The sequence below is a fragment of the Sus scrofa genome, chromosome X, assembly GCF_054392235.1.
Source record: "Sus scrofa isolate SSC_HxYL_T2T_F1_AM1 chromosome X, Sscrofa_HxYL_maternal_Yorkshire_Landrace_v2.0, whole genome shotgun sequence".
Classification (NCBI taxonomy): domain Eukaryota; kingdom Metazoa; phylum Chordata; class Mammalia; order Artiodactyla; family Suidae; genus Sus; species Sus scrofa.
In genome coordinates, this window is record NC_139401.1 from 29,907,324 (window position 1) to 29,934,093 (window position 26,770).

At 37.0% G+C, this 26,770-nt stretch overlaps 1 long non-coding RNA gene across 1 annotated transcript in view; it reads left to right on the forward strand.

Moving 5' to 3' along the window:
- Positions 1 to 26,770, forward strand: part of LOC110257744 (uncharacterized) — a 296,540-nt gene that overhangs the window by 125,845 nt on the left and 143,925 nt on the right. The window contains exon 6 of the long non-coding RNA XR_014835223.1: positions 21,672 to 21,773. This is a non-coding gene — a long non-coding RNA (uncharacterized LOC110257744). The remainder of the gene's footprint in view (positions 1 to 21,671; positions 21,774 to 26,770) is intronic.

The following is a 26,770-nucleotide window of genomic DNA, read 5'->3' on the forward strand; positions in this document are numbered from 1 at the left end:
TAGGCAGCCAGACAAATAAGATGAATGTTCCAACTGTAGAGGCATAGGGAAGTAGAGTGTGCTTAGAAAACTCTAAGTGGTTTCACTGAGTGTGACAAGGGTAGTGTCTGGAGATAATGTTGGCTATGTAGGCAGCAAGCAGGTCCTGAAGTACCTTGGAGGTATTGGGAATGATGGGCAGCCCTTAAAAAGTTTTGACCTAAAAAAAAGAGGAGTTCCCATCCTGGCACAGTGGAAACGAATCCGACTAGGAACCATGAGGTGGTGGGTTCAATCCCTGGCCTTGCTCATTGGATTGGGGATCTAGCATTGCTGTGAGCTGTGGTGTGGGTCGCAGACGCAGCTCAGATCTGGCGTTGCTGTGGCTGTGATGTAGGCCGGCAGCTACAGCTCTGATTAGACCCCTAGCCTGGGAACCTCCATATGCCATGAGCTAAGCCCTAAAAAGTCAAAAAGACAAAAAAAAAAGTTTTGACCAAAGGAATGACATGATTACCTCCATGTCTAATTTACTTGCTTGCTCCTGGCATTAATGTGGATTTAAAAGACTAGATGAGACTAGATGTAGCAAAACTAGAATGATGTCTACAACAAAACCCAAGAGAGCAAGTCTGACTGTTTATAACTCCCAGAGTCTCCTGATGGTTGATTGTTAACCTTACTTATTATAATAGCTTGCATTTGAATACTAAACAATCATGTTTAGTATTAGTATTTAGCAATACTAAACAATACTAAATAAATCAAGTTCTGTTTTATAGAAAATAAGATTCTTATAAAAGCCTAATGTTTTCTTCTTGAGAATTAAAACACTTCTCAAAGAAGTTTTATCATCAGGATCCCAGTGAGAAATTTACCCCACAAGATTCAAAATTAAGAGATTTTAATACAGAGTTAAGAGGGTAGATTAGGCATAATGAGGCACCCAGAAACTAGTAACAGTGGAAAGCCATTACCACCTCTAGGGCTAAAAGTTCAGGGAAAGAAACAGCTCAGAAAGATTGGAATTAAGGAAGAGATGGGGAGATGTGGCACATCTGTGCCAACAAATGCGGAGAGATACAGCTACTTTCAGAACCATAGCCAAAGCAGGGATGATGCAAAGAAGAAATACCCTGACCTTGCTGTCTTTCTTCTCCCCATCTCTGATCTTCCCTGTGACCAAACTCAACCTAAAGTCATCCAGTGAAGTAACCCAGGAAATTCATTTCATTTACAGTAGTAAGACTCCTGGCAGCATAGAAAGTAGATCAGAAACGGGCAGAGTATCTATCTAAGGGCCAATAGAGAGTAAGCAGCCTACAGATGAACATGAAATCATAGCAAAAAAAATTAAATCATATCTTAGACATAATATCCATCACCATTTTCAATAGACACCAAACAAAGATCATGATAGACTATATAACACATCCATTGGCAATAACATAGGAACCTTCTTTCTATGAACCAGACTATCAGGAAATTCCTGGCAACTAATAACTTTGTTGGAAAAAAAGTTCTTCAATGACAAATTGAGAAAATTAGAATGTAGACACAGCTCAGACATTACAATTTTCCATACCTACTCAAACCGTTAAACATTTCCAATTATTCATCAGAAGTACAGCAAAATATAAACTCATAAGAAATATGACTAAGTATATGTCAGATGCCAGGTATATAGAGTTACTTTAGAGATGCTCCTTGAGTGCTTATAGTAACATTCTAAAGGAGGTACACAGATACTGTATGCCAATGACTGAAGATGATCCTTCCTCCATCTGGGAATACTGGCCTCTTTTAAACAGTTTACAGCTTTGGGAGAGTTCAGTGGTTCATAGAGAAAGAGAATACCTGTGTAGACAACTGATCAGAAAATCTCTCTGGAAATAAAATAGATATGATTAACTTACAGATATCCCCTTATTGAAACATCTGGTCCCTCCCTTCAAGGAGTTAACACAAAATATCAGATGTTAAATTATAAATCTAAGGGTTTTATTAGTCTACAACTCAAGGCAAAACTGAACTACTGTGGTAGATGAGATAATGTTCTTCACATGAAGTATTGCAACATCACTACCATTGTCTATACTGAGCAGTGTTATTTTAAAATGTTCTTCTTGGAGTTCCTGTCGTGGCTCAGTAGTTAACAAATCTGACTAGGAACCATGAGGTTGTGGGTTCGATCCCTGGCCTTGCTCGGTGGGTTGGGGATCTAGCATTGCCATGAGCTGTGGTGTGGGTCGCAGATGCAGCTCGGATCCCGCGTTGCTGTGGCTCTGACGTAGGCCAGCGGCTACAGCTCCTGTTGGACCCCTGGCCTGGGAACCTCCATATGCCGCGGGAAGCGGCCCTAGAAAAGGCAAAAAGACAAAAAAATAAAAAATAAATAAAATGTTCTTCTTAATTCATTTCTGAGATTCTGCAGCAGTGGTTTACACATATCTTAATACATTTATTAAAAATATTTTATTGCAGTTATCTGTGTACATATCTTTGTCTCATAAGATTTTAAAGGGCTGAAGGGCTTTGTCCTCTTCTTATTTTAGCTTTCTACAAAACCTAGTACATTTTCTTGCATATTGTAGGCGCACACAATAAATGCCAAGAGGAACTTATTTCTCATTAGTCGAATAATCTGTTAAATTGAAGGTGCTATGCTTTTGTGCCACACTTGAGTCCTCAATTTTAAAAGCATTTAAATACTACAAAATTTGTTTAATGTCCAAATGATGCTGAAATAATTTCATCTTTCTTTGTTAATATGGGAAAGCTTCCAGGGTGTTTCAGAGCCTCAAGGCCACTAGTGAGGATATCAGTTTTTAGTGATCTAACCCATTAATAGGAATTTCTAGTTGATAGAATACCATAAAGACTAGACTTTGCTGCATTTTTATTGTGATTGATTTTCATTGAAGTGGCTTGAATTTTGCCTATTGACCTTCATATTTAAACAGCTTTAATTTTATTACATGAAGTTAGTTCTCAGAATTCAAAATGCTTTGCCTCTTTCTGCTCCCCATAGTCCATTCTTTAAAGAGTAGAGTCTTTAAATTTTCCCAAGATGACTGAACTTGACTCCCAGGCTTGTGTAAAAGAGATATCTCTTAGGTCCATAGTGAAAATTTCAATCCTTCTAAAGATCTCCTATTTCACTGCCAAGGGCTAAAAAAAAAAAGAGCTTTGTAACAGTTAGCTGTCCAGCAGGGTTTAATGCTTCCCCTAAATAAAAGCTTTTATTTTCAATTTAGGTGAAATGTTCTCATTGCTCTTGAGTATGCTGTAAGACTACAAAATTCCTCGTACAGTTGCAGCAAAGACAAGATAAGTTTGAATGAAAAAAATTAATTATGCTTTTTAATAATTGAAGAGATTTCTTACAGCCTTTAACTCTCACACATCTAAGGTTAATGAAAAATTCCACAAAATTTAATTTCATAAATGGTTTCAGCTTCACTTGCTTTATATTTGTTTCTTTCAACACAAAGCATTTTTCTCTATACCACCTCTAACCTGAGTCAGTTTTCGTAAATCAGTTTTCATTTTATTTACTTTTTTATATAATTAAAAAAACTATTATTTGGGTTGCGGTGCTGGTTATAGATCTCTTTCAGATTCTTTTATGTCAGGTGTGCCTTTGCAGAAGAAAGAATTTATACTCGTGCACACACACACACACACACACAGAGGCCTTTTTTTTATACTTGTTCCTCACACTAATTGGCTTAGAAGGCAGAAGAGAAGACCCATCCTGGATCTTATTTCATCCCATAGTCTTGCTAGCATTGGTTGGTGCATACTAATAGAAGTAAGTACATACTCTCTCTCATACCTTAGTTACTCTGGGAAGCTCGTATGTTCTTGTCGCCATGAGATAGAAATTCCATCACTTGGCCTCAACAAGTGTGGGAGTATATATTTAGCCAAAGAGAGGGAATTATAATTAAGCTAAGAATAACCAAGGCTTTTATCAGTTGTTACCAGTTATATCCCAGCTTGTTCACTTTCCACTCAGTCCTAGCCTTCAAGGAAGCACTTAAATTATCATCGAATTTAGCTAATAGCCTGATGACCCTGTAAAAGCAGTCTCATTATAAGATTCATGATAATCGCCATGGGGAAAATCCAAAACCAGTGATATATTCTAGGGATTTTCTCCAATTAAACATGCCATTTAATAAAAGAGATGAGTTTAGATAGACAGATTTGGAAACTGCTTCTACCTAAGCTTCAGCAAGTCTGTATTCTATAAATTCTAGGAAAAACTTTAGATAGACTAAAATGAGTCATATTGCCAACTTTAAAAAAAAAATTAGGCTGAAAGTAGAGATGACCCAATTTTTAAGTAGCTATGAAGATCAATTTGTGGACCCAATTCTAATATAGAAGAACTTACTTGAAAGTTGAGAGATAAAGTTCAATAATAATTAAAGGACACAACAATCTTAGAAAGGTAGTATAAGCTAGAAATCTGAAGATTGGATCCCTGACCTTTCTGATGTCAGGGAGAACAGACATGATCTCATTGGTCCCTTAGAGACTGAAGACCAGACTGGAGAGTCATAGCTCCATCCAGCTGCAGAATCTCCTTTATTCTGTTCCTCCAGTCAGGAGTATACGGGTTTTGCTGGTAAATCATCCCTGATATCTTAAATATCGTGCAGACTTCCTTCCTGATTGCTGGGAAAGCAAGAGATTACGACAAGAAGGGATAAACACTAAAGGTGAGGGGAGGAGTTCCTGTCGTGGCTCAGTGGTTAGCGAACCCGACTAGCATCCATGAGGACGCCAGTTCGATCTCTGGCCTCAGTTAAAGATCCGGCATTGCCATGAGCTATGGTGTAGGTTGCAGACATCACTTGGATCCAGCATTGCTGTGGTTGTGGCATAGGTCAGTGGCTACAGCTCCAAATGGACCCCTAGCCTGGGAACCTCCATATGCTGCAGGTGTGGCTCCCCCCCCAAAAAAATGAGGGGAGCCACAACCCAAGAAGTGTTTGTGGACTTAAGGGAATTTTTCAGGAAAAACCATACCTAAGTAAAGTTTTGATATATGTCTGAGGATAAGCCAAATGAAGAAACTAGAGAAGGTGTTCCAAGGAGAAGAAACAAACAAGGAAAGGCTGAGCGGCTTGACACAGCATAACTTGTGCAGAGAATTATAGGAAGTCTGATATGAATTTGGGAAGCATAGAGTGTGAAGTAAGAAGTGGTGGGATAAAAGTCTACAGAGAAATTTCTGACAAGGATCAGATCATGCAGATGTATATTGTGCTAAAAAGTTGTGTTTTGCCAAGTCAGCGTAAAAGATAAGTTTGAAGGACAGAGGACAAAAACCAGGGTTGTTTCTTAAGAGTCTATTACCTTAGTCTAGGCAGCAGCTTCTACCTCAAAATTGTCAGCATAAACCTGTCTCAGAATACTTCACTGACACTTCTAAGGAACTACCTCAACAATTGAAGATAAGCACATTGCATTGGAATTTAGTCTTTAATTAATCTGAGGTAAAATTTTGTATCAGAAATTCAATAAACAGATAAATTACATTATACTTTGGAATATTTGATGGAATAAAAGAAGAATCAAATGTGTTGGTCATATAACCAAACCCTTTGATTTTACAGTAGCTCCTAGAAAGAATGCCTTTGGACAAAAGGCTGCCTCTTCCTTTTTAGATATTTTGAATAAAGATTAAAGTAATATAAATTTAAGCAAATGCTTACCTTTCTAGTTATGAATAGACAAATCAATCTTGTGAGGACATATATGTGTTTGTCATTATCATGTCACATACGTTATACCCAGCAGGTCATTGGTACACAATAGGTTTTATGTTTCTACTTTGAGACTGATTTCTATAAATGGCTTCTTCCTTACCAATACCTGTTTATCCTGATAAACAACTGACATAGTTGGGCTGACAATAGCTCAATAATTGTATGGAAAAACTTTAGCTTATGAGTATCATAAAATTACCTCTTAATTCTGTCAATATCACGCATGATAGGCAAAATACTGACACCCCGCCCCAAAGAGGTCCACATCTGAATCCCCAGAATCTGTGAACATTTTACGTTACATGGCAGGGTATAGTAAAGGTTGCAGGTGGAATTAAGGTTTCTAAACATCCAATTTTAAGGTAAAGAGGTTATCCTGGATTAACTGGATGGACCCAATGTAATCAATACAAGGACCACTTAGATGTGAAAGTGAGAAGCAGAAAAGTCAGAACCAAAGACAACTCCACTGGTCATTCTTTGTTTTAAAGATGGAAAGATACTACTAACTAAGGACTATGAGCAGCCTCTATAATTTGGAAAAGACAAGAAATAAGATTGTCCACTGGGTCCTCCAGAAGGAACACAGCCCTGCCAGCACTTTGATTTTAGTCCAATGACAACCATTTCAGACTTCTGACCTCCAGAATTGTAAGAGAATAAACTTGTGTTCATTTAAGCCACTATGTTTGTGATAATTTGTTATAGCAGCAATAGGAAACTGATACATCATGTATGTGACAATTGTCCTTCAGGGTTGTTAGTAAAACCAGGTATTGATACCTAAAGAGGTTTCTGAAATACCTAGCTTCTACTCAACCACCTCTTTTATTCACACTGCGAAGACGATTTTTGACAAAGACAAAAGGTACGCAATAGGACACTAAGAACCTTGGGGAGATATGAACAAATATGCTTTTTTATTTTTCATTAGCTGATTAGATAAGGTTTCATACAATGTTGTATTTAAACTCTTTTGCTAAATACAATCACCTTCATCCCATGAAGGATTTATCTAGAACAATGTGGTGAGTGATTATGCGAATAGAGAATTAACAGAAAAATAGGTCAGTGCTGAATTGAGGCCCGAGCTCCTTTTACCTTGACCAGATTCATTGTTTCTCTTGCTGCTTCTTCCTCGCCCTCTTTCATTCTGTTTCTTCTCTTGGCTGCTCTCTGCATTCACTTCAAAAGAACAAAGCATACAGAGTTATAGTCCCCATTTCCAGGCCTTCAAAGGGGACCTGGCCCTAAGGTCAGCACATTGAGGCACTGATTAAAATTGACTGTAGGTAGCAGTTGCTACAGCTTCACCACTGGAAAGGCCTTGACAGCTCTGTGACCCTGTCCCCCCTTCATAGACCCTCCTCCTCCCTCTCCTTCTTGTGCTGCCGCTCAAACAAAACATCACATCAGCAGTGTTTACTGCCGGAACCCAGCCAAGGAAGTCATAACAGAACAATAGACATACAATCTGATAACCTTGTTAGCTCAAATCAAAGCTTTGAGGAGAGGTTTCATGAAGTGGAATAAAACTATTGCAGTATTTGGGCTTCTTAAAGTGGCTTTTCAGATTTCTTCCCCTTTGAAAAAAAAGTAGCATTTCTTGTCCCTTTATTTAAGATTAAAACCAGGCACAAGGACACTAAACAAAACAACATGTACAAGGCTAAGGTTAACTTTTAAAAGAATACAAATGGAGAGGGATGTACAAAGTTTATAATTATCTTCTTAAGGGAAAATAGCATAAAACTACTTTCTTTGTGTTGTCAGATCTCTGCAAAAGTATAGTAAGTGTGGAATAACCTTCATAATCCAGAAAAAGTTAGGGATGTGAATTAATTTGTGTAAATGATAACTAGTAATGAACTCATTTCAGATAACAGGCCAAGGATGATCAAGGTCTATTTTCTGTTTTATTTACTTCACATTACAGGATACTATTTCAACACACAGAGATTTTGCCAGGTTTGATTTTGGCCTTTTATTACCTCCCTCATACCCACCTCATCCTCGAGGATACATTCCAACCTTAAAAAAAATATAATTTCCATTCCAGCATTATCTTCCTATTTCTGCAAAAGACATTTACATATGCCCCAGTACTGTCTAAAATGTAGTGTCTTGCACAGAATTTTATTCACTCTCTTTCCATCTTCAGTTCCTCTAGTTCCATGATCCTGGAAGAAATGGCACTAACTTTAAGTCAGGACTTGGTACTGCTCAGGCCCCGTGACCTGGTTAATAATAGTCTCTGTGTCTCAGTTTCTTCATCTCTAGCAAATGAGAAAATAATAAATCAATTCAACAAGTGGGTATTTGTATGTCTTTGAACATGTCCCTTTCATATTTTCTGTCATTTTAAAGTTTAAAAGTAGGTGAAACTTTATGGTTTGACAAGACTCCTGATTTACCTTTTGCTCTTGCATTTCCCTAAAAGATTAAGGAACCATTGCTAAATCCATGCTGGCTTAGTATTCTGGATCTGCTTAGGGGATTTTACTGCAAACATTTTGCTCAGCCATATTGAACTACTGTGCTGAAGGGAAATCCGACTAACAGTTCAGTTTGTGTGTATGTGTGGACATCCTTCATCTGGAAAAAAAAAATGCCTCTTTTAGAATACCTGGAAAATAGTAGTGATAAACGTAAACCATTTTTCTTTTCTTACTGCCTTTTTCTTGTAAGGGATGGTAAAGTGGCATTTCTCCAATTAATTATGACTGGGAAATTTTGAAAATAATAAGTTCTACACTGCTTCCTTCCCATCTTGAATATGACTTGCAACTGAAAAAAAAAACCTTAGAAATCACTTTTGGAGAAGAGAAAAATCATTATTTTTACATATACAGTGCATGTATAGTTGTCATGCACCAAGATGACAGTGAGAAAAGAGAAAAAAAAGCAGAATAAAAAGAAATCTTGGAGTTCCTGTGGTGGCTCAGTGGTAACAAACCCGACTAGTATCCATGAGAACACAGGTTGGATCCCTGGCCTCGCTCAGTGGCTTAAGGATCTGGCATTGCCGTGAGCTGTGGTGTAAGTCGCAGATACAGCTTGGATCCCTAGTTGCTCTGACTGGTGTAAGCTGGCAGCTACACCTCCAATTAGACCCCTAGCCTGGGAACTTCCACATGCCAGAGGTGTGGCCCTAGAAAGATAAAGAAAAAAAAAAGATAAATCTATTTTCTATAATATTAGATGGCAATGAGAAAAGAAAAAAAAATAAAAAGAAATATATTTTCTATATATTTAGCAATATTTAGCATATTAAAAATTTTATCTAACAGTTACATAAAGTGATTGGATCTTGGCATTGAACGGTTACATATGGATTTCTCCTTCCTAGCTTTGAATGTTTTCAATGTTAAAGTATTCTTTTACACACAGTTCCAGGTAATCTATTACTTAGACACCTATAAATATATTATTTGAAAGGATTCACTGTCTCAAATCTCTTCACCACTGATACCTTCTCATAACAAAACATTTTAGCACTTTTACACCTTTGTGCCAGGTCACTGAAAGACTGTGATACTGTAAATGGTATTTATTATTCAAATTAGCTAAAAATGTGTGGCAGTGATTGTGAAAATTGTTTATTGATCTTCATGGAGTCTTAGACTTCAGACAGTAATTTAGATCCAGTTGATTCTAACCTTATTTTTGGACCCTTAACTGAAGTGAAGGCTTGGTTTCATTGACCAGCATGCTTCTTGGGATCAAACCTGGTCCACTTATAATCACATCATCTTTAGTAATACATTGAAAGAAGAAGTACTATTAGTGATATCTACCTAAATTTACTCGCTGCTTCCATTTCTTTTTGTAATTCAAAATAACAAGTGAAATTCAAAATACCATATCATCCTAAGGGAAACACTACAGCTATGGTACAGGTATGTATACCACATTCAAGGACTAGCCGTTGCCTGAAGTGGGGTGGGACAATTAACATTTCCATGACATGGACTTCCTGTGTGGCTCACAGCATAACTACTCAGCATTGCTTCTACATTTCCATGACATATCCTTCCATCCAAAGTCCAACTCTAAATAATTCTAATGAGCTATATATTCAGATGAGATCAGTATGTTATAAAAATATTGACTCAGTTTATTTCACTGATATGAAATGTGAAACTTGTGAAGTTCAAGCCTACAACAGCAGTCCCACTTTTTTGTAATGTGTTCTGACTGACTTGGTAATCAAGGCATAGCTTGGCATGTAAACAATTAGCTTGAGCATCTGAAATGTAAATAGAAAACAGTCACTAGCTTGTTAATTGTTGGTCCCTTAGAACATAGTCTACACTTAATTTTATTTTTAACCACATTAAGAATATGCCAAATAGTAATGTAACTCAGTAAAAAGAGAATGTCAGGATCTACCACTAGTTACATGCAGATTTCTTCAACTGAACTGAATTTATATCCATTTGACCTTCCATCTCTGAAATTCTAGCAATTTAGAAAAGCGAGCTGAAAGAGACTTCTAGACAGGACTGAGTTTGTATTTATGCTGTATTTCCTAATACACTTAGCACCCAGCTGAGTATGGACTTAGTAGGTGAACATAAGAACACAGCTGAATAATTGAAAAGGAATCAAGAGAAGTTACTTTCTGAGTTCCATTCAGATGTTATTGAGAGCATTTGGTTAATTGTATTTCTCCCCAAAGTTGCTTCATTTTGAGCTTGAGTAGCTAGAATTCCCAAAATCCATTTTCTGCATCACATCGATCAGATATTGTTGAAATGCCTGAAGATCAAATTAAATGTTTTTAGCATTGGTAGTCAGATTGGACTTGGATTTAGTTATTTTTTAACTAAGAAGGAAATACTGTGTTGATTTTACCCAATGCGTTATTGGAAACAACAGTTCATGTTTTTAAATGAAAAACTATCTGGTAATGCAGGAAAACAACTATAAAATACAAAAATAGTGGCTGTTTTATGCTTTTTAAAACATAGTATCCACTACTTTTGTAATTAACATAATTCAGTTTTTGGTTTTTTTTTTTGTTTTTTTTTTGTTTTTTTTTTTTTTAGGGCTGCACCCACTGCATACAGACGTTCCCAGGCTAGGGGTCGAATTGAAGCTGTAGCCACCGGCCAACCCCACAGCCACAGCAACTTGGATCCGAGCCAAGTCTGCGACCTACACCACAGCTCATGGCAATGCCGGATCCTTAACCCACTGAGCAAGGCCAGGGATCAAACCTGCGTCCTCATGGATGCTAATGAGATTTATTTCCACTGAGCCACGGAAGGAACTCCATGTAATTAACATAATTCAAATAGTATCAGGCTTTTTTTTTTTTTTTGACATGAACTGGCATGGTCGGCTCTAACTCCTTCAGTTCAGATGCTAACAAGAGATATCATAAATTAATGACTACGCAGGCAAGCAAACTTAGCCTCCTAACTATTGGCATAGTAAAACTCCAAACTAAAATGCCTCATTAAATTATTTGCGACTCTTGAAGTTCCCATCATGGCTCAGTGGTTAACGAACCCGACTAGTGTCCATGAAGACTCAGGTTCCATCCCTGGCTTTGCTCAGTGGGTTAAGTACCTGGCATTGCCATGAGCTGTGGTGTAGGTCACAGACTCAGCTTGGATCCTGCGTTGCTGTAGCTGTGGTGTAGGCCGGCAGCTACAGTTCTGATTTGACCCCTAGCCTGGGAACCTCCATATGCCACAGGTGGGGCCCTAAAAAAACAAAAGACAAAAAAAAAAAAAGCATTTGCAGATCTTTTAGCTTGGGCTTAGTTGCTGTGCTCCAGCACTAAATTTTACAAACAGTATGTATGTGTGTGTGTGTTCGTAGACATACTTGTACCCTTGGGAAGCCTATAATCTTTCCCAGTAAGATATTTTTGGTACAAATTATAAATTACAGCAACAAGAAAAGTGACACAGTATCTTGATTGAATTTCAAATGCAATCTCTGTTCAGTTAACAAATAATGAATCAGATTTATTTAGAATTCGAATTATGACCTTGTAAACAAGGTAACTTTGGAAATGACATGAACTCTTTTAGGTTCTTATTTCACTTCCAAATACCTTAGCCTATAATTCACAAATCAATGTTAACAGCCCCTTGCAATTAAACAAATGACCCCAGCATCAAAACAATAACAGAAAGAAGAACCAAAAATCCACCCTGGAAACAGGAACTAACTCAAAGCTTTTTTTTACCATAGCACTAACCACGGGGAAATGACACACCTTTACGTAATGCTTTGCAGCATTCAACATCTTGGGTTCCCCGTATAAGGATGAAGTTAATGGATTCGACGATGTTCAAGCCTCTTTGAATATTGTGTGAATGCTAGTAAGAGATTTGAACAAGAAACCTAAGATTGCACAGACTTTTATAATTTCAAAGTAGGAAGGAACCTCAGCACTTACCTAGGATAATCCGTTAATACAAGTTTCCTCCACAATCATAGCTTTCCAGTGTTGAGACCCAGGATAAAAAAGACACAGAATACATTATGATACAGGGCATATAAACTGGATCATAACTGTACCTAATTGAAACAAAATTCCTATCAAACAGTATTTTTACTATGTGCAGTGAATTCAGATGTTCCCCCCTTTTTCTATTTTATATCTATTTTTCACCTCTCTAACAACTCATGAAATTGATTTCATGACCAAAAATAGATTGAGACTTCCTCTACATCCTTGCTTTACCAAATGTGGCCCACAGGCCAGCAGTAGCATCACCTAGGGGTTTTTAAGAAATGCAGTCTCTGGCCCCAACCCAGAACTCGTGAATCAACATATGCATTTTAATAAGATCCCCAAGTGATTCCCAGCACCTTAAATCTTGAGAGGCCTTGTCTACACCACTCCCAAGGGAGGTGAAATAGTAAGCCTTTTCTTGAACCTTTTCACTGCTAAAATGTTTTCTTCCTCTGCAGCGGTGCATGTTATTTTCAAATAATTATGTTTTACAGAAATATCTTTGTTATATTTAAAGAAAATTGTTATGTAAATTATCAATTTGGAGACCAGAGGAGAAACGGTATTCCACAAATGATAAATCTCTTTTCTTTTCCACATAGATGCCACCCACTGGCATTAGACTATCTTCTGGTGAACTGATCTTCTTATAAAATTAATTCAGGCTTCTTTGCACAGGTCAGTCTCTTCACAGAAAATAAAGGACTCTTTGTGATTCTTCACCTTCTTTCTCACTCTTTACCTAAGCCATCAACAATCCCAATGAATTTACCTTCCAGATATTTCTCCAGTTAAGCATTTCTCAAATTAGCATCCAGCAGTTCTAGGACAGGGGAGGAATAAACACAGAAAGTCATGGCAAAAAATTCAATGTTCACCATATTCATTTCATGAGACACTTAATCTGTATTCTGAAAAAAACCTGGATAGTTCTGGGTACATATTGTTAATAAAGCACTATTGTTTTGACTTCAAGAGGCACTAATTCTCAAAGGGGTGCCACTACCTAGGGTAACCTACTATCATCCACTTCTTGTCAGAGTATTCCTTTTAGAAAACCTGGGATATTCTGCACACATTCAAAATGCAGTGAATATTTCTTCTCTCATGCTTTCCATCCTGCTCACCCAGAGCTAGGTAACTGTTCCCACTCTTCATGTTAACTGTTGAATTGGAGAAAGGCCATTCAGTTATCCAGCTATGATGTAAAATGTAATTGCGATTCATCGCTGGGCTGATGCATTTTCTCCTTTGAGATTCCACTGATTTGAAGTTGGGTTACATACAAGTGTGAGTATAAACATGTTTCCCATATCTTTTTTACATTCAGAAAGGCTTATATTAAGAACAAGAGGTCTTGATATTCAAGGGGATGTCTATGGACTGATAAGATAAAGTCGTGAGAATGGTTTCCCATTCTTTGGGGAATGTCTGGGATGTATGTTGAGGGGTGAGGGGGTTGTTAGGCCAATTCTGTGATCTTATTCCCTGGAGATGAAGTTTCCTTCTTAAAATCAGTTCTTGGCATTACTTATTCCTTTTCTGCCCTTGGGTCAAGGTAAAACAAATTAAGCTTCTAAGCTTTAGAATCTAAGTCATGGGGCTATCTCATGGGCAGAAAGATGGAAGAATGAACATTTCCCAACATCTTCTTCCTCTTGGTTTGAATTCTTAATGACAATCCAGTTATGGACAGTGCAGCTCTCTGCATTACTAAGGGAAGAGCTGATGCTTCTACAATCCAAGTAGAACATCAGGCTACCTGCTCCCCACTGGTAATTATTTTTATTGTTTTACTTCATGCCCAACAACTAACTGAAGTGAGATTTACTGAAAACAGAATACAACTAAACTCTCATATCACTGCCATGGTAATCCATCAGATGACCTAATGTTAACAGGTGTTATTGGGAGTAATGTGGATAAACACTCTTATTTTCTAAAACAGTTTTATTGACATACCATAAATTCACTAATTTAAACGGTACAATTCAGTTTTTAGTATATTCACAGAGTTGTGTCTCTATCTTACAACCAATTTGTGAACATTTTCATCACCTCAAAAAGAAACCTCATATCCATTAGTTGTCTCCTACCATTTCCCCCATCCTTCCATCCCTAGGCCAGCACTAATCTTTTTTGTATCTATGTAGATTTGCCTATTCTGAATATTTCCTATAAATGGAATCATACAGTAGGTGGTCTTTTGTGACAGGATTATTTCACTGAGCATAATATTTTCAAAGTTTATCTGTGTATTGTAGCATGCATCAGTACTTTATTCCTTTTTGTAGCGGAATAATATTCTATTCTACAGATATTCCACATTTTATTTGTCCATTCATCAGTTTATAGACATTATAGTTGTTTCTTTCCTTTGGCTATTTCAAATAATACTATGATGAACTTATAATGGATTCATTTTGTGTACATATGTGTTTTCAATTCTCTTTGGTATATACCTAGAGGTGGAATTCATTGGTCATATGTTAACTCTATGCTTAACTGTTTGAGCAGCCACCAAACTGTTTTCCAAAATGGTGTACCATTATACATCCCCATTATACATACAGCAATGTATGAGAGTTCTAATATTTCCATATCCTCACCTACACTTGGTATTATCTTTCTTTTCATTATGGCCATCCTAGTGGGTTTGAAGTATCTCAATGTTGTTTTCATTTGCATTTCCAAGGATAAACACTCTTACGATATGACTAAACTCACCCCCATGTAAAAAGTGAATAGTTAAGTTCAGTTAATTCCTGGACAAACAACATCTGGAGAGGCTGCTAAAAAATTTTAATAATAGCACAGCAAGTAAAATACTGAATGGAGAAAAGCTGAAAGCCCTCCCACTGGAACAAGACAAGGATGCCCACTCTCACCACTTTTATTCAACATAGCATTAGAAGTACTAGCCACAGCAATCAGACAAACGAAAGAAATAAAGGATATCCAAACTGGAGGAGAGGAAGTAAAATCATTACTGTATGCAGATGACATGATACTATATATAGAAAACCCTAAGGACTCAGCCCAAAAACTACCTGAACTGATCAACAAATTCAGCACAGTAACAGGATATATAAGATTAACATTCAGAAATCAATTGCATTTCTGTATGCTAACAATGAAATATTAGAAAAGGAATAAAAAATATAATACCTTTTAAAATTGCACCCCAAAAAATCAAATACTTGGGAATAAACCTGACCAAGGAGGTGAAAGACCTACATGCTAAGAACTATAAAATATTACTCAAGGAAAGTAAAGAAGATGTAAAGAAATGGAAAGATATTCCATGCTCCTGGGTTGGAAAAATTAATATTGTAAAAATGGCCATCCTACCCAAAGCAATCTACAGATTCAATGCAATCCCTATCAAATTACCCTTGACATTTTTCACAGACTAGAACAAACAATCCAAAAATTTATATGGAACCACAAAAGACCCAGACTTGCCAAAGCAATCCTGAGGAACAAAAACCAAGCAGGAGACATAACTCCCCCAGACGTCAAGCAATATTACAGAGCTACAGTCATCAAGACAGTGTGGTACTGGTACCAAAACAGACAGACAGACCAATGAAACAGAATAGAGAACCCAGAAATAAACCCAGACACCTACGGTCAATTAATCTTCAACAAAGAAGGCAAGAATGTAAAATGGGAAGAAGACAGTCTTTTCAGCAAGAATTGCTGGAAAACCTGGACAGCCACATGTAAATCAATGAAAGTGGAACATACCCTCATACCAAGCACAAAAATAAACTCCAAATGGCTGAAAGACTTAAATGTAAGACAAGACACCATCAAACTCCTGGAAGAGAACATAGACAAAACATTCTCTGACATCAACCTTACAAATGTTTTTCTCAGGTCATTCTCTCAAACCAACAGAAATAAAAGCAAAAATAAACCAATGGGACCTAATCAAACTGACAAGATTTTGTACAGCAAAGGATACCAAAAAGAAAACAAAAAGACAACTTACAGAATGGGAGAAAATAGTTTCAAAAGATGCAACTGACAAGGGCCTAATCTCTAAAATAGACAAACAACTTATACATCTCAACAGCAAAAAAGCCAAAAACCCAATTGAAAAATGGGCAAAAGACCTGAATAGCCATTTCTCTAAAGAAGATATACAGATGGCCAAAAAGCATGTGAAAACATGCTCAGCATCACTGATTATATAGAGAAATGCAAATCAAAACTACTATGAGGTACCACCTCACATCCGTCAGAATGGTCATTCATAAGTCCACAAATAACAAATGCTGAAGAGGATTTGGAGAAAAGGGAACCCTCCTGCACTGTTCGTGGGAATGTACATTGGTACAATCACTATGAAAAACAGTTTGGAGGTACCTCAGAAAACTAAATATAGAACTACTATATGAGCCCGCAATCCCACTCTTGGGCATATATCCAGACAAGACTTTCCTCAAAAAAGACACATGCAACCGCATGTTCATTGCAGCTCTATTCACAATAGCCAAGACATGGAAACAACCCAAACGTCCATGGACAGATGATTGGATTAGGAAGATGTGGTATATATACACAATGTAATACTACTCAGCCATAAAAAAGAATGACATAATGCCATTTGCAGCAACAGGGAGAGAACTAGAGACTCTCATACTGAGTGAAGTTAAGTCAGAAAGAGAAAGACAAACACTATGTGATATCACTTATATCTGGAATCTAATATATAGCACAAATGAACCTTTCCACAGAAAAGAAAATCATGGACTTGAAGAACAGTCTTGTGTTTTCCAGGGGGGAGGTGGAGGGAGTGGGATGGAATGGGAATTTGGGGTTAATAGGTGCAAACTATTACCTTTGGAATGGATAAGCAATGAGATTCTGCTCTATAGCACTGAGAACTATATCTAGTCACTTATGATGTAGCATGATAATGTGAGAAAAAAGAATGTACCTATATATGTGTGACTGAGTCACCTTGCTGTACAATAGAAAATTGACAAAATACTGTAAACCAGCTATAATGGAAAAAAATAAAAATCATTAAAAATTTAAAAAATTTAATAACAGGCTGACTAATCCCCACTCTTTATAGGAAGACATTTCTTTACACAGGAGAATATCTGGGTTTGGGATTCAGACATCATCATTTTAAATAATTAAATTCTCAGAGCCAGTATGATCTTTGACCCTAATCGGTGATTCTGTTTTCATTAAGGATGGAGGTGGTAAGAATTAGGGAAAAATTAACCATGTATTCATTTGGCAAATTGTACAATTTTCTTATCTTCTCTGTGACTAAGTTTTCTCATACACAAAAATGAGGTTAATTCTAGTACCTAACCCACACCATCATGTAAGGATTAAATGAGATCTTTTCCATGCAAAGTGGAGTGAGTGCCTCATTGAAAATAAATGTGAGCTGCTATTAATTTATAGGTGAATAGTTGGTGGTCTTTCCTATTATAAGAGCTCAAGAAAACATCCTCTGCAAATATGGAGAATTTATTGAACCTGCTGATCAATTGTTTTCTATTTCTACAAAAGTTATTTAAAGACATTAGCTCAAAAATTTATCAGAAACTGAAATTAGCTACTAGTAAGAACAAACTCTGAAATGGTCTATTAAGGGAGTTGATACAAGGTCATTCCCAGAAGTCTTTAATGATGGGAAAGACGTGAAACTTTTCAACAAATTAGTTACCATCTCACCAAAGGGTGAAAGTAGCATCTAGTTCCCTTGACCTAAAACTTCTGTGTTGGTTATAGACTGCAGGTCTTTGGAATCCCTGGCAACCTAGGAAATATAACTCCCTGGCCTCGAATTCCTCAGTCTTGTTCTCAAAGATGATACTAGACAAAACTGAAATAGATAAGACTCATGTTTCTTCTGCTGTTCTCATTTGTTGCTCCCTCTTCCTGTTTGTTGCCCTTTTGAGGAGCCAGAGCCTACATGAGATCCCCTGTTTATAAAGGATCTTCTGGCATGCATCCTACTCTTCCTTTAACCCTCAGAACCACATGCACTAGCCTACTCTTGACCCTCTACTCCAATCCCATCTAAACCTAACTCTAAACAACTTTTTGTATAGCTAATAAACAAATATATTGACTCTGTAAGGCTATATTGAATACTTACTGTTGCTCAGGCACTGTGCTAGGCTCATAAATGATGATAACATAATCCAGGCTCTGTAGTAGAATGGAGATCAACAAAAATTCCAGTAGTTATAAAACAGTGTGATAATAATGGGGTAGCATATGTGTCACAGGTTATTAGGACAATTAAGGGAGTTAATAAATTCAAAGCAGGAGTTCCCATCGTGGCTCAGTGGAGATGAATCTGACTAGGAACCATGAGTTTGAGGGTTTGATCCCTGGCCTCACTCAGTGGGTTAAGATTCCGGCAATGCTGTGAGCTGTGGTGTAGGTCACAGACACAGCTCAGATCCCACTTGGTTGTGGCTGTGGCATAGGCCAGTGGCCACAGCTCCAATTTGACCCCTAGCCTGAGAACCTCCATATGTCGTGGGTGCAGCCCTAAAAAACAAAAACAAAACAAAAAAAGAAAAAAATGTGAAGCAGTTAGAATAGTTCCTGGAACATAATAACTGTTAAATGCCTGTTTATTAAATAATCTCAATGCTAGAAGAGGGTTATGCCCTGGGGATTGTATAGCACATACTCAGACCACCCATCCCAGCCTGAAGTACTGAAAGCCTGAGCTGGGTCTTGAAGATGGTTAAGATTTAGCCAAGTTAAGATGTTGAAGAAGCATGTTCCATGTAGAGGGGACAGCATCTGAAAACACAAAGAGACATGAAAAAAGATGACATATCTCAGGAAGTTCAAAAAGTTCATTGTAGCTAGAATATTGGCAAATGAGAAGAAACAGGAGATGAGACTCAGACTGCAGTCTTTGGTCAATAAGTTGCATTAATGGTCTCTATCAGCCTTCGTTATATAAGTTGTGCTTTGCCATCAAGAAACACTGGTGAGGGGAATGGGCATTGGATAGGCAAGTAGTACTGTTTGCCGCAGTAAAAACATCAAGAAGGTTATTGGGCCTGAAACATTTTAAGGCCTTAAGTACCCTTAAGGTTAACATTATGACCTATGTTTACAGTGATCTTGTCCTCAAATATAATTAAAAATGGATAAAACCACAGAAAGTTTGAAAGAATATAAAAAGATTAGGAGATCCCTTTGAGGTGCAGCAGAAAGGAATCTGACTAGTATCATCCCTGGCCTTGCTTAGTGGGTGGGAGATCTGGCAGTGCTGTGGCTGTGGTGTAGGCCTGCAGCTATAGCTCTGATTCTACCCCTAGCCTGGGAACCTCCCTATGCCACAGGTGTGGCCCCAAAAGTGGGGGAAAAAAAGTTTTCAATTTTAAATAAATAAAATTTAAAAAGTGATTTAACTTTCTAGAATTTAGAAGAAGTCTAGCAGTTCTTCCAGTTAAGTGCTGCTCTCTCCAGGTATTGAGGGTCAGTGCTATTATTATATCAAGGTGAAATCCTGAATAAAATACAATGTACTGGTTTACCACTTAATGAATTATGCTGATTAGTTAATTAGCTCTTAGTGCCCTTTGGGGAAAAACCCTATTCAATGCTGTATAGGTGGCATTTCAAATATAAATAAGGCCACCTTTCATTTAAGTTCCATGAAAATGTTTAAGAAATAATATGTATGTGTTAAGATACTATAATTTAAAATAAAATTGGAAGCCAGAGTAACAAAAACATATACAGTGATATCTTGTGACCAACAGTGAAATTGGTTCTTATGACCCTACCGGATGCTTTACGTGCCCTATAAGAATGCTTTAAAATTCATCAGTTTTCCATTGAAATGTGATTATTATTTGAGGGAAGATTACCCAAAATATTTATTACAACAAAGATAATATGTCTTGTTTGTTTGTTTTTTTTTTTTTTTTTTTTAGGGCCACACCCTTGGCATATGGAGATTCCCAGGCTAGGGGTCCAATTGGAACTATAGCTGCCAGACCTACACCACAGCTCACAGCAACACTGGATCCTTAACCCACTAATGAGGCCAGGGATCAAACCCACAACTTCATGGTTCCTAGTCAGACTTGTTTCCACTGCACCATGAAGGGAACTCCTTTTTTATTTTTAATAATATTTTCAAAACAAAATTTGCTCTAATATAATTCTTTAGGACTAAATTTAATTATTTTGTTAAAATTTCTGTGGTATTCTAGGAGTTTCATGACTTGTCCCTAGCCTGCTTTCCCATTCTTACTGGCCTCTAATCCAAATATATTCTCTACCCTACAGTCAAATTAAAGTGCTGACTCTCTTTTCACTTCCTACTTCATCTTTGCATACTCTGTTCCCTTTTCTCATTTTTTCTCTCCCTCCTATAATTCGAATCTTCACAGTTTTTAAGTGCCATGGAGGGCCCCATGGTTGCTTCAGACATCGTTAAATTTCCTTTTTTTTTATCTCCATAGCTCTCTGTATTTATTCCTCTATTATACGTTACCTAGTTTTACATACTTTTCTGTTACCTCTTCCACACCACTGAGTCTGGCCTTCAAAAATATTCACATTCTCCTACCTGCCCAATCCAGCAGAAAGTTTTTCAATCCCGTTTTTTCATTTAAAGATTCTCTTACCATCTTCTGTTTAGCCCTTAGAACGAGGACTCAGATTCAAACTTACTATGTCCAGATGTTGTCCAAATATAGCAAGTTTGAATCTGAGTCCTCACTCTGAGGACCATAAGCTGTTCTACCATGGGTAGGTAGAAGGTGTCACAACATCATGGCCTGCCACAGCCCTGTAGCAGCCCTAATCCCTCCTGATGGGGCATGTTACATACTTACTGCATCAACAAAGGGGTGAGCATACCCTTTGGGCAAGGGAAGAGATGACAAAAAATTATTGCCAAACTTGTTCATACATTCCTTTCCTGATATGTGAGGTAATAACTCACTTCTTAGTAGTGCTGTGAAGATTATTGCAATCTAACATACTCTGTAGCTCACCTCTTTAGCTTGTTTATTTTCTGCATCCCCATTAAAAGGTAAACTCTTTGTGGACAAGAAATTTTACCTTTTTGGTTCACTTTTGTAACCCTAGCACCTAGAACTGGGCCTGGGACATAAAAGGCACTTTTAAAAAGCATTGGTTAAGTGAACAAATGGTAAACACTTAATTTACAGGAGTCATTCAATAAATTATAGCAGTAGTGAACCTTACTCATTGTAAGAGAATTCTTACTCTTGTTAATTATTATAATTGAGATAAAGAAGTTTATCTTTCCCCTTGGAATAGTTTAATCTGATTTGTTTGAAACTTTACATTTCTACTATAATTGGTTTTTATTGTTTCTCTTTAATACATTTAGTGCATACACTTTTTAGTTTGACTTTATGATAACTTTCTGTTATTTTGTATTCTAGATTAGGTATCTGTAAGGTGGGCTTCTTTGAAGAAGACTTGCAACTTTAAAAGATGTCTCAATCACTTCAAATTCCTTTTGAAAGAAGGCAAAGCATAAAAAGGTAAGAATATTGAGTGAAATACAGAGATTGTTTTATGAGTAGAAGCAGATCCCCTTGGCTGTTTTTAACTCAGCACATAGTTTTGTCATTATTGAAAGTCTTTGTACTTCTAATACATTTTGAAAGGTAATTACGGGAGTTCCCACTGTGACTCAGAGGGTTAAGAATCCTACTAATATCCATGAGGATGTGGGTCAAGTCCCTGGCCTCACTCAGTGGGTTAAGGATCTGGCTTTGCCACAAGCTGAAATGTACATAGGTTGCAGATGCGGCTTGGATCTGGTGTTGCTGCAGCTGTGACGTAGGCCCATAGCTCCACTTTGGCCCCTAGCCTGGGAATTTCCATATGCCACAGGTATGGCCCTAAAAAGAGAAGAAAACACTTAGTATGAGAATCTCTAATTGAAAAACTTGTCATTGCCAGGGTGGAGGATGGGGAATTGGCGGGAGAGGGAGTGGGATGGATGGGGAGTTTGGGGTTAGTAGGTGCAAACTTTTATATTTGAAATGGATAAGCAATGGTGTCCTACTGTACAGCACAGGGAACTATGTTCAGTATCTTGGGTTAGAACATGATGGAAGATAGCATGAAAAACAAAGAATGTACATAAATGTATGACTGGGTCACTTTGCTATACAACAGAAATTGAAGGAACATTGTAAATCAACTATAATAAAAAGAAAAGGGAAAAAAAGAAAGGCAATTACATAGCAATTGGATAATTCCTATGCTGATCATGTCATGTATAAGATTAGACTATCCCCCATCTAGAGAGCATGCTTAAGGTGTTAATCCCAGTAATGACACAGATCTCTTCACTCACTGGCTTGTCAGGTGACCAGAAGCCAGAGATAGATGAGGATAAGGATGCCACTGTTAACCATGAAAGAGAAATAAGATTAAGTGAATCATATGAAAATCACACTTTTGGCTTCATAAATGTTTTATTACTTCCAACCAAGCCATCTACTTATACTCATCACTTTCTGGCTCTTCATGTGTTTATTCAACAGCTACTATTTGTTGAGCATCTGCTATCAATGTGAGTCCCAGCTTCATACTTATTAACTACATGTCCTTGAGTATTACACTGTGCCTCAGTTTCCTTATCTATATAATGGCGATAATAATAATATCTGCTGTATACAACTGTGGACATCTTAAGTAAGCAAATATAATTGAAATGGGCTTCAGCCAATAGAAAGTTCTCAACAGATGTTAGTTATCCTCATATCATCCTAGGGCCACTACATTTCCTTTTTATGTACACCTCTTTATATTAAATTACCATTGCTTGCAAGCAAGAGTCTTGATTTAAAAAAAAAAAAAAAGCTTTAGCTCGGATAGGTGACATAACCTACCTGAGATAATACAGCAAAAATGAGCGGCAGATATCTCTAAAACCCCAAATAATTAATGTCATGAATCCGGTGCCCCTGAACAGATTATTGAGACTCAAGGTTCCCATACACAGCAGACACCGGTGCAGTTCTTATTGGCCAAAGCAAGCACATCAGATGTGGGAAATATAGTAGTGCCTACAGTGCTGAGATCTACTTCCTGTTGATGCTCTCTTTACCCCACTGCAAACCTGCGGCCACAAGCAATTATACTCCTCACACTGTCCTGCCTACCTCCAATATTATAGGCTGTATAAAAACACCTTTAGACAAAAACACCACAATAAGAAAGCCCTTTTATTTCTCTAAATTGTCAAGAAGAGAGGAGAGGAGAATATGCCTGTTACTTAGATGTTAGAACTTGCACGAGGCTGTGAGTAGTACCCACTGGTGTTAGTTTGAACAAATCAGTACTCCTGATAGAAGAAAACCTTTAATCTCCACAAAAAGGCTTGCCTGGAGGTTTAAACCATATTATCCTTAAAGATATAGATGTATTTATAGTACATCTACATCTATATGTATGGAGATATACATATAGATAACTGTAGATATTTTAAAGGGCATAGTTTATCATCTTATTCTGCTGTGCATACATATATATAATGCCAATTACATATATATATGATATATATGTATGTATAGGTATATGGATAGTATATATATTTTGAACACAAGTGCTAGTTTCTGGGTCTTAGGGCTTTACCTATTTTTCTGTATTTAATGCATAGATATATTAATAATGATTTTATTTGTCTGATGGTTCTACAGATGGTTCTAATTTATGCTTTTCTATTTATAAAGCTTTCTACATTGAGAATACATTATTTTAGAATCAGTAAAACAGTTAAGCATACATTTGTTATTTTCCAGGAAATAATCCATCTTAAGTGTTTATGAAATTCCTAATACTTTTCAGGAGCCAAGTTCTAATTATTTTGTACACATCATTTCCTTTAGAAATTCCATGAGGTTGATATTATACCTCTTAATTTTTAGAGAATGAGATTCATTGGAATAACTCATTCAAGGACATGCTGGTAGCAAGTAGCGTAATCTCTATCTTTGAACTGTACAACACTGGAGAAAGTAGAAGAAAGAAAGAAAATGATAAAATTCACATTCATCATTGACAAATCTTGGAGCAAAGTTTAAATATGTTTACTAAAATTGTTGTTATAATAGTGCCTACAGCTTTAATGTCTCCATACCCTGAAAGCAGAAAGTCTAATAGTAACAGTATTTGAAGGGAAACAATCATGACTGGCAAGACACATAAGCAATTCAGAAAATAATTTAAGTGAAGTTGAAACCAGCCTGAGCTTACAGCTATTATGGTGTTCACCTTAAAGTTTGCTAGTCATGATTGATTGCAAAGGAAAATATTTGAAGAATATATCCTTTTAAAAAGTAGCAAAGGTGAATAAACTCAAAAGATAGCTAAAGATGGTTCACATTATTGGAATATAAAATAGTCATAATCCTCAAAGACAGAATTTGAGTCATTCGAAACAGGTCAGATACTATTGCAGCCGGGTCTTGCCTGCTTAATTTATAACTAATGCAGGCACGGACTTCACACCTGATGAGGTATTAGCTATGTTCAGGTATTCTTAGAGTTCCACAGATAATTTCCACCCTTAGGAATATTTCACACTGAATTTTTAACAACTAAGGTAGTAAAAAAATAGATTTTAGCTTCAAAATTAGTAAGACATTGAAATAGAAAAAGAAAATAACTCTAAGACAGTCTCCTTTCCTCCTTACCCTATGGTCATGATTTCAGCTTGAGACTCATGGAAATTATTCATGTAAATATAATCAATTACCTTCAGATTTACTGAAAACTCAAATGAGTCTTTTAATGTAATACTACTGGAGAATGTAAAACAGTCTCAAATATACTGACGTAACAGCCTATCTACTACAAGTGAAAAGAAAAAGCATTTAGGGCTTTTGGATGGTTAAATTCTAGAGAAGAGAGAATAAATGTCATAGCCCCAGGGTATTTAATATACCCCTTCAGAGAGAACTACCTACACCCTATTCTAGAACCTCTAATATATAACTACCTCAAATTGCAATGTCTCCATTGAGAAAGGATGTAAGTTTGCTACCTGTGGTGTCTTGTGTCATTTTCATCAGTTATTATAAAGGAGACGAAGGAGATGCTGAGTGGCATAACTTCTAAAACTAACTAACATAAGCAATCAGGTTCTTCCTACTTTGGAAGAGAAAAAGGTAACTTCTAGGACAGAAGAGGGAGCTATACAAATTGATATATCATAGTTAAATTTTTTTTGAATGGGGAAAATACCATTCTGCCTCCTTCACTTCTACTTTGCTTTCTAGCTATGACCTCTTCTCTTTCTTCTCAACCAAACTTCTCAATAGAATTGTCTACACTTGTTTCCTGAGTTCTCATCTCTCACTTTCTCGTTCACCTATTCTGTTTTTCTGGCTGTCATCCCAATTTCTCTACCAGAATCCCTCCAGTGAGATAGCCAGTGACTTCCATTATTACATCCACTGACATTATCTCATCTTGATTAAGCATTTCTTCTATTAATATTTTAACACCTACTTTTAGCTAAGCTCTTTGCCAGGCACTGGTAAGAAATGCTCATCAGACAAATATTCATTATCAGCTAGGTAATGTTAAATAAAATGCTCATTGTTATTGCCTTTATAGAGGTTACATTCTAGTGGAGAGGCAGAATTACTTAAATAATCACATCTTTAAATTAGAGTAATAAACCTTAAAAAGTGATATGAAAGAAAAATTAAGTGGGCCATAATAGCCTTGAATAAGTACAGTAGAGGTCTGTCTTATAGCAGTTTTTGGAAAAATTTTTTGAAAGTTGGTTGAATAAGGAGTTCCCATCACGACACAGTGGAAACGAATTCGACTAGGAACCATTCGCAGCTCAGATCTGGCATTGCTGTGGCTGTGGCATAGTCCAGCAAGAACAGCTCCGATTAGACCCCTAGCCTGGAAACCTCCATATGCTGTGGGCGTGGCCCTAAAAAGACAAAAAAAGAAAATTGGTTGGTTATTTCCTCCTTTTTGAAACTCTTCCCTTGGAGTTCATGATGTTCACTTAGCATGAAAATCTCTAGGTCCATCCATGTTGCTGCAAATGGCATTGGTTCATTCTTTCTTATGGCTGAGTAATATCCATTGTATATATTGTACCATACCTTCTTGATCCATTCCTCTCCTGATGAACATTTAAGTTGATTTGATTCCATGTCTTGGCTATTGTAAACAGTGCTGCAGTGAACATTTGGGTGCATTTATCTTTTCAAATTATGGTTTTCTCTGGATATATGCCCTGGAGTGGCATTGCTGGATCATATGGTAGTTCTAGGTTTAGTTTTCTGAGGAATCTCCCTACTGTTTTCCATAGTGATTGTACCAATTTACATTTCCACCAATAGTGTTAGAGGGTTCCCTTTTCTCCACACCCTTACCAGAATAATATTGTTTGTAGACTTTTTTTAGGTTCTGTTTTTTTTTGGCTGCCCCTTACCGTATGGAGTTCCCCCACCAGGGATCAGAACCAGGCTGCAATGCTGGATCCTATAACCCACTA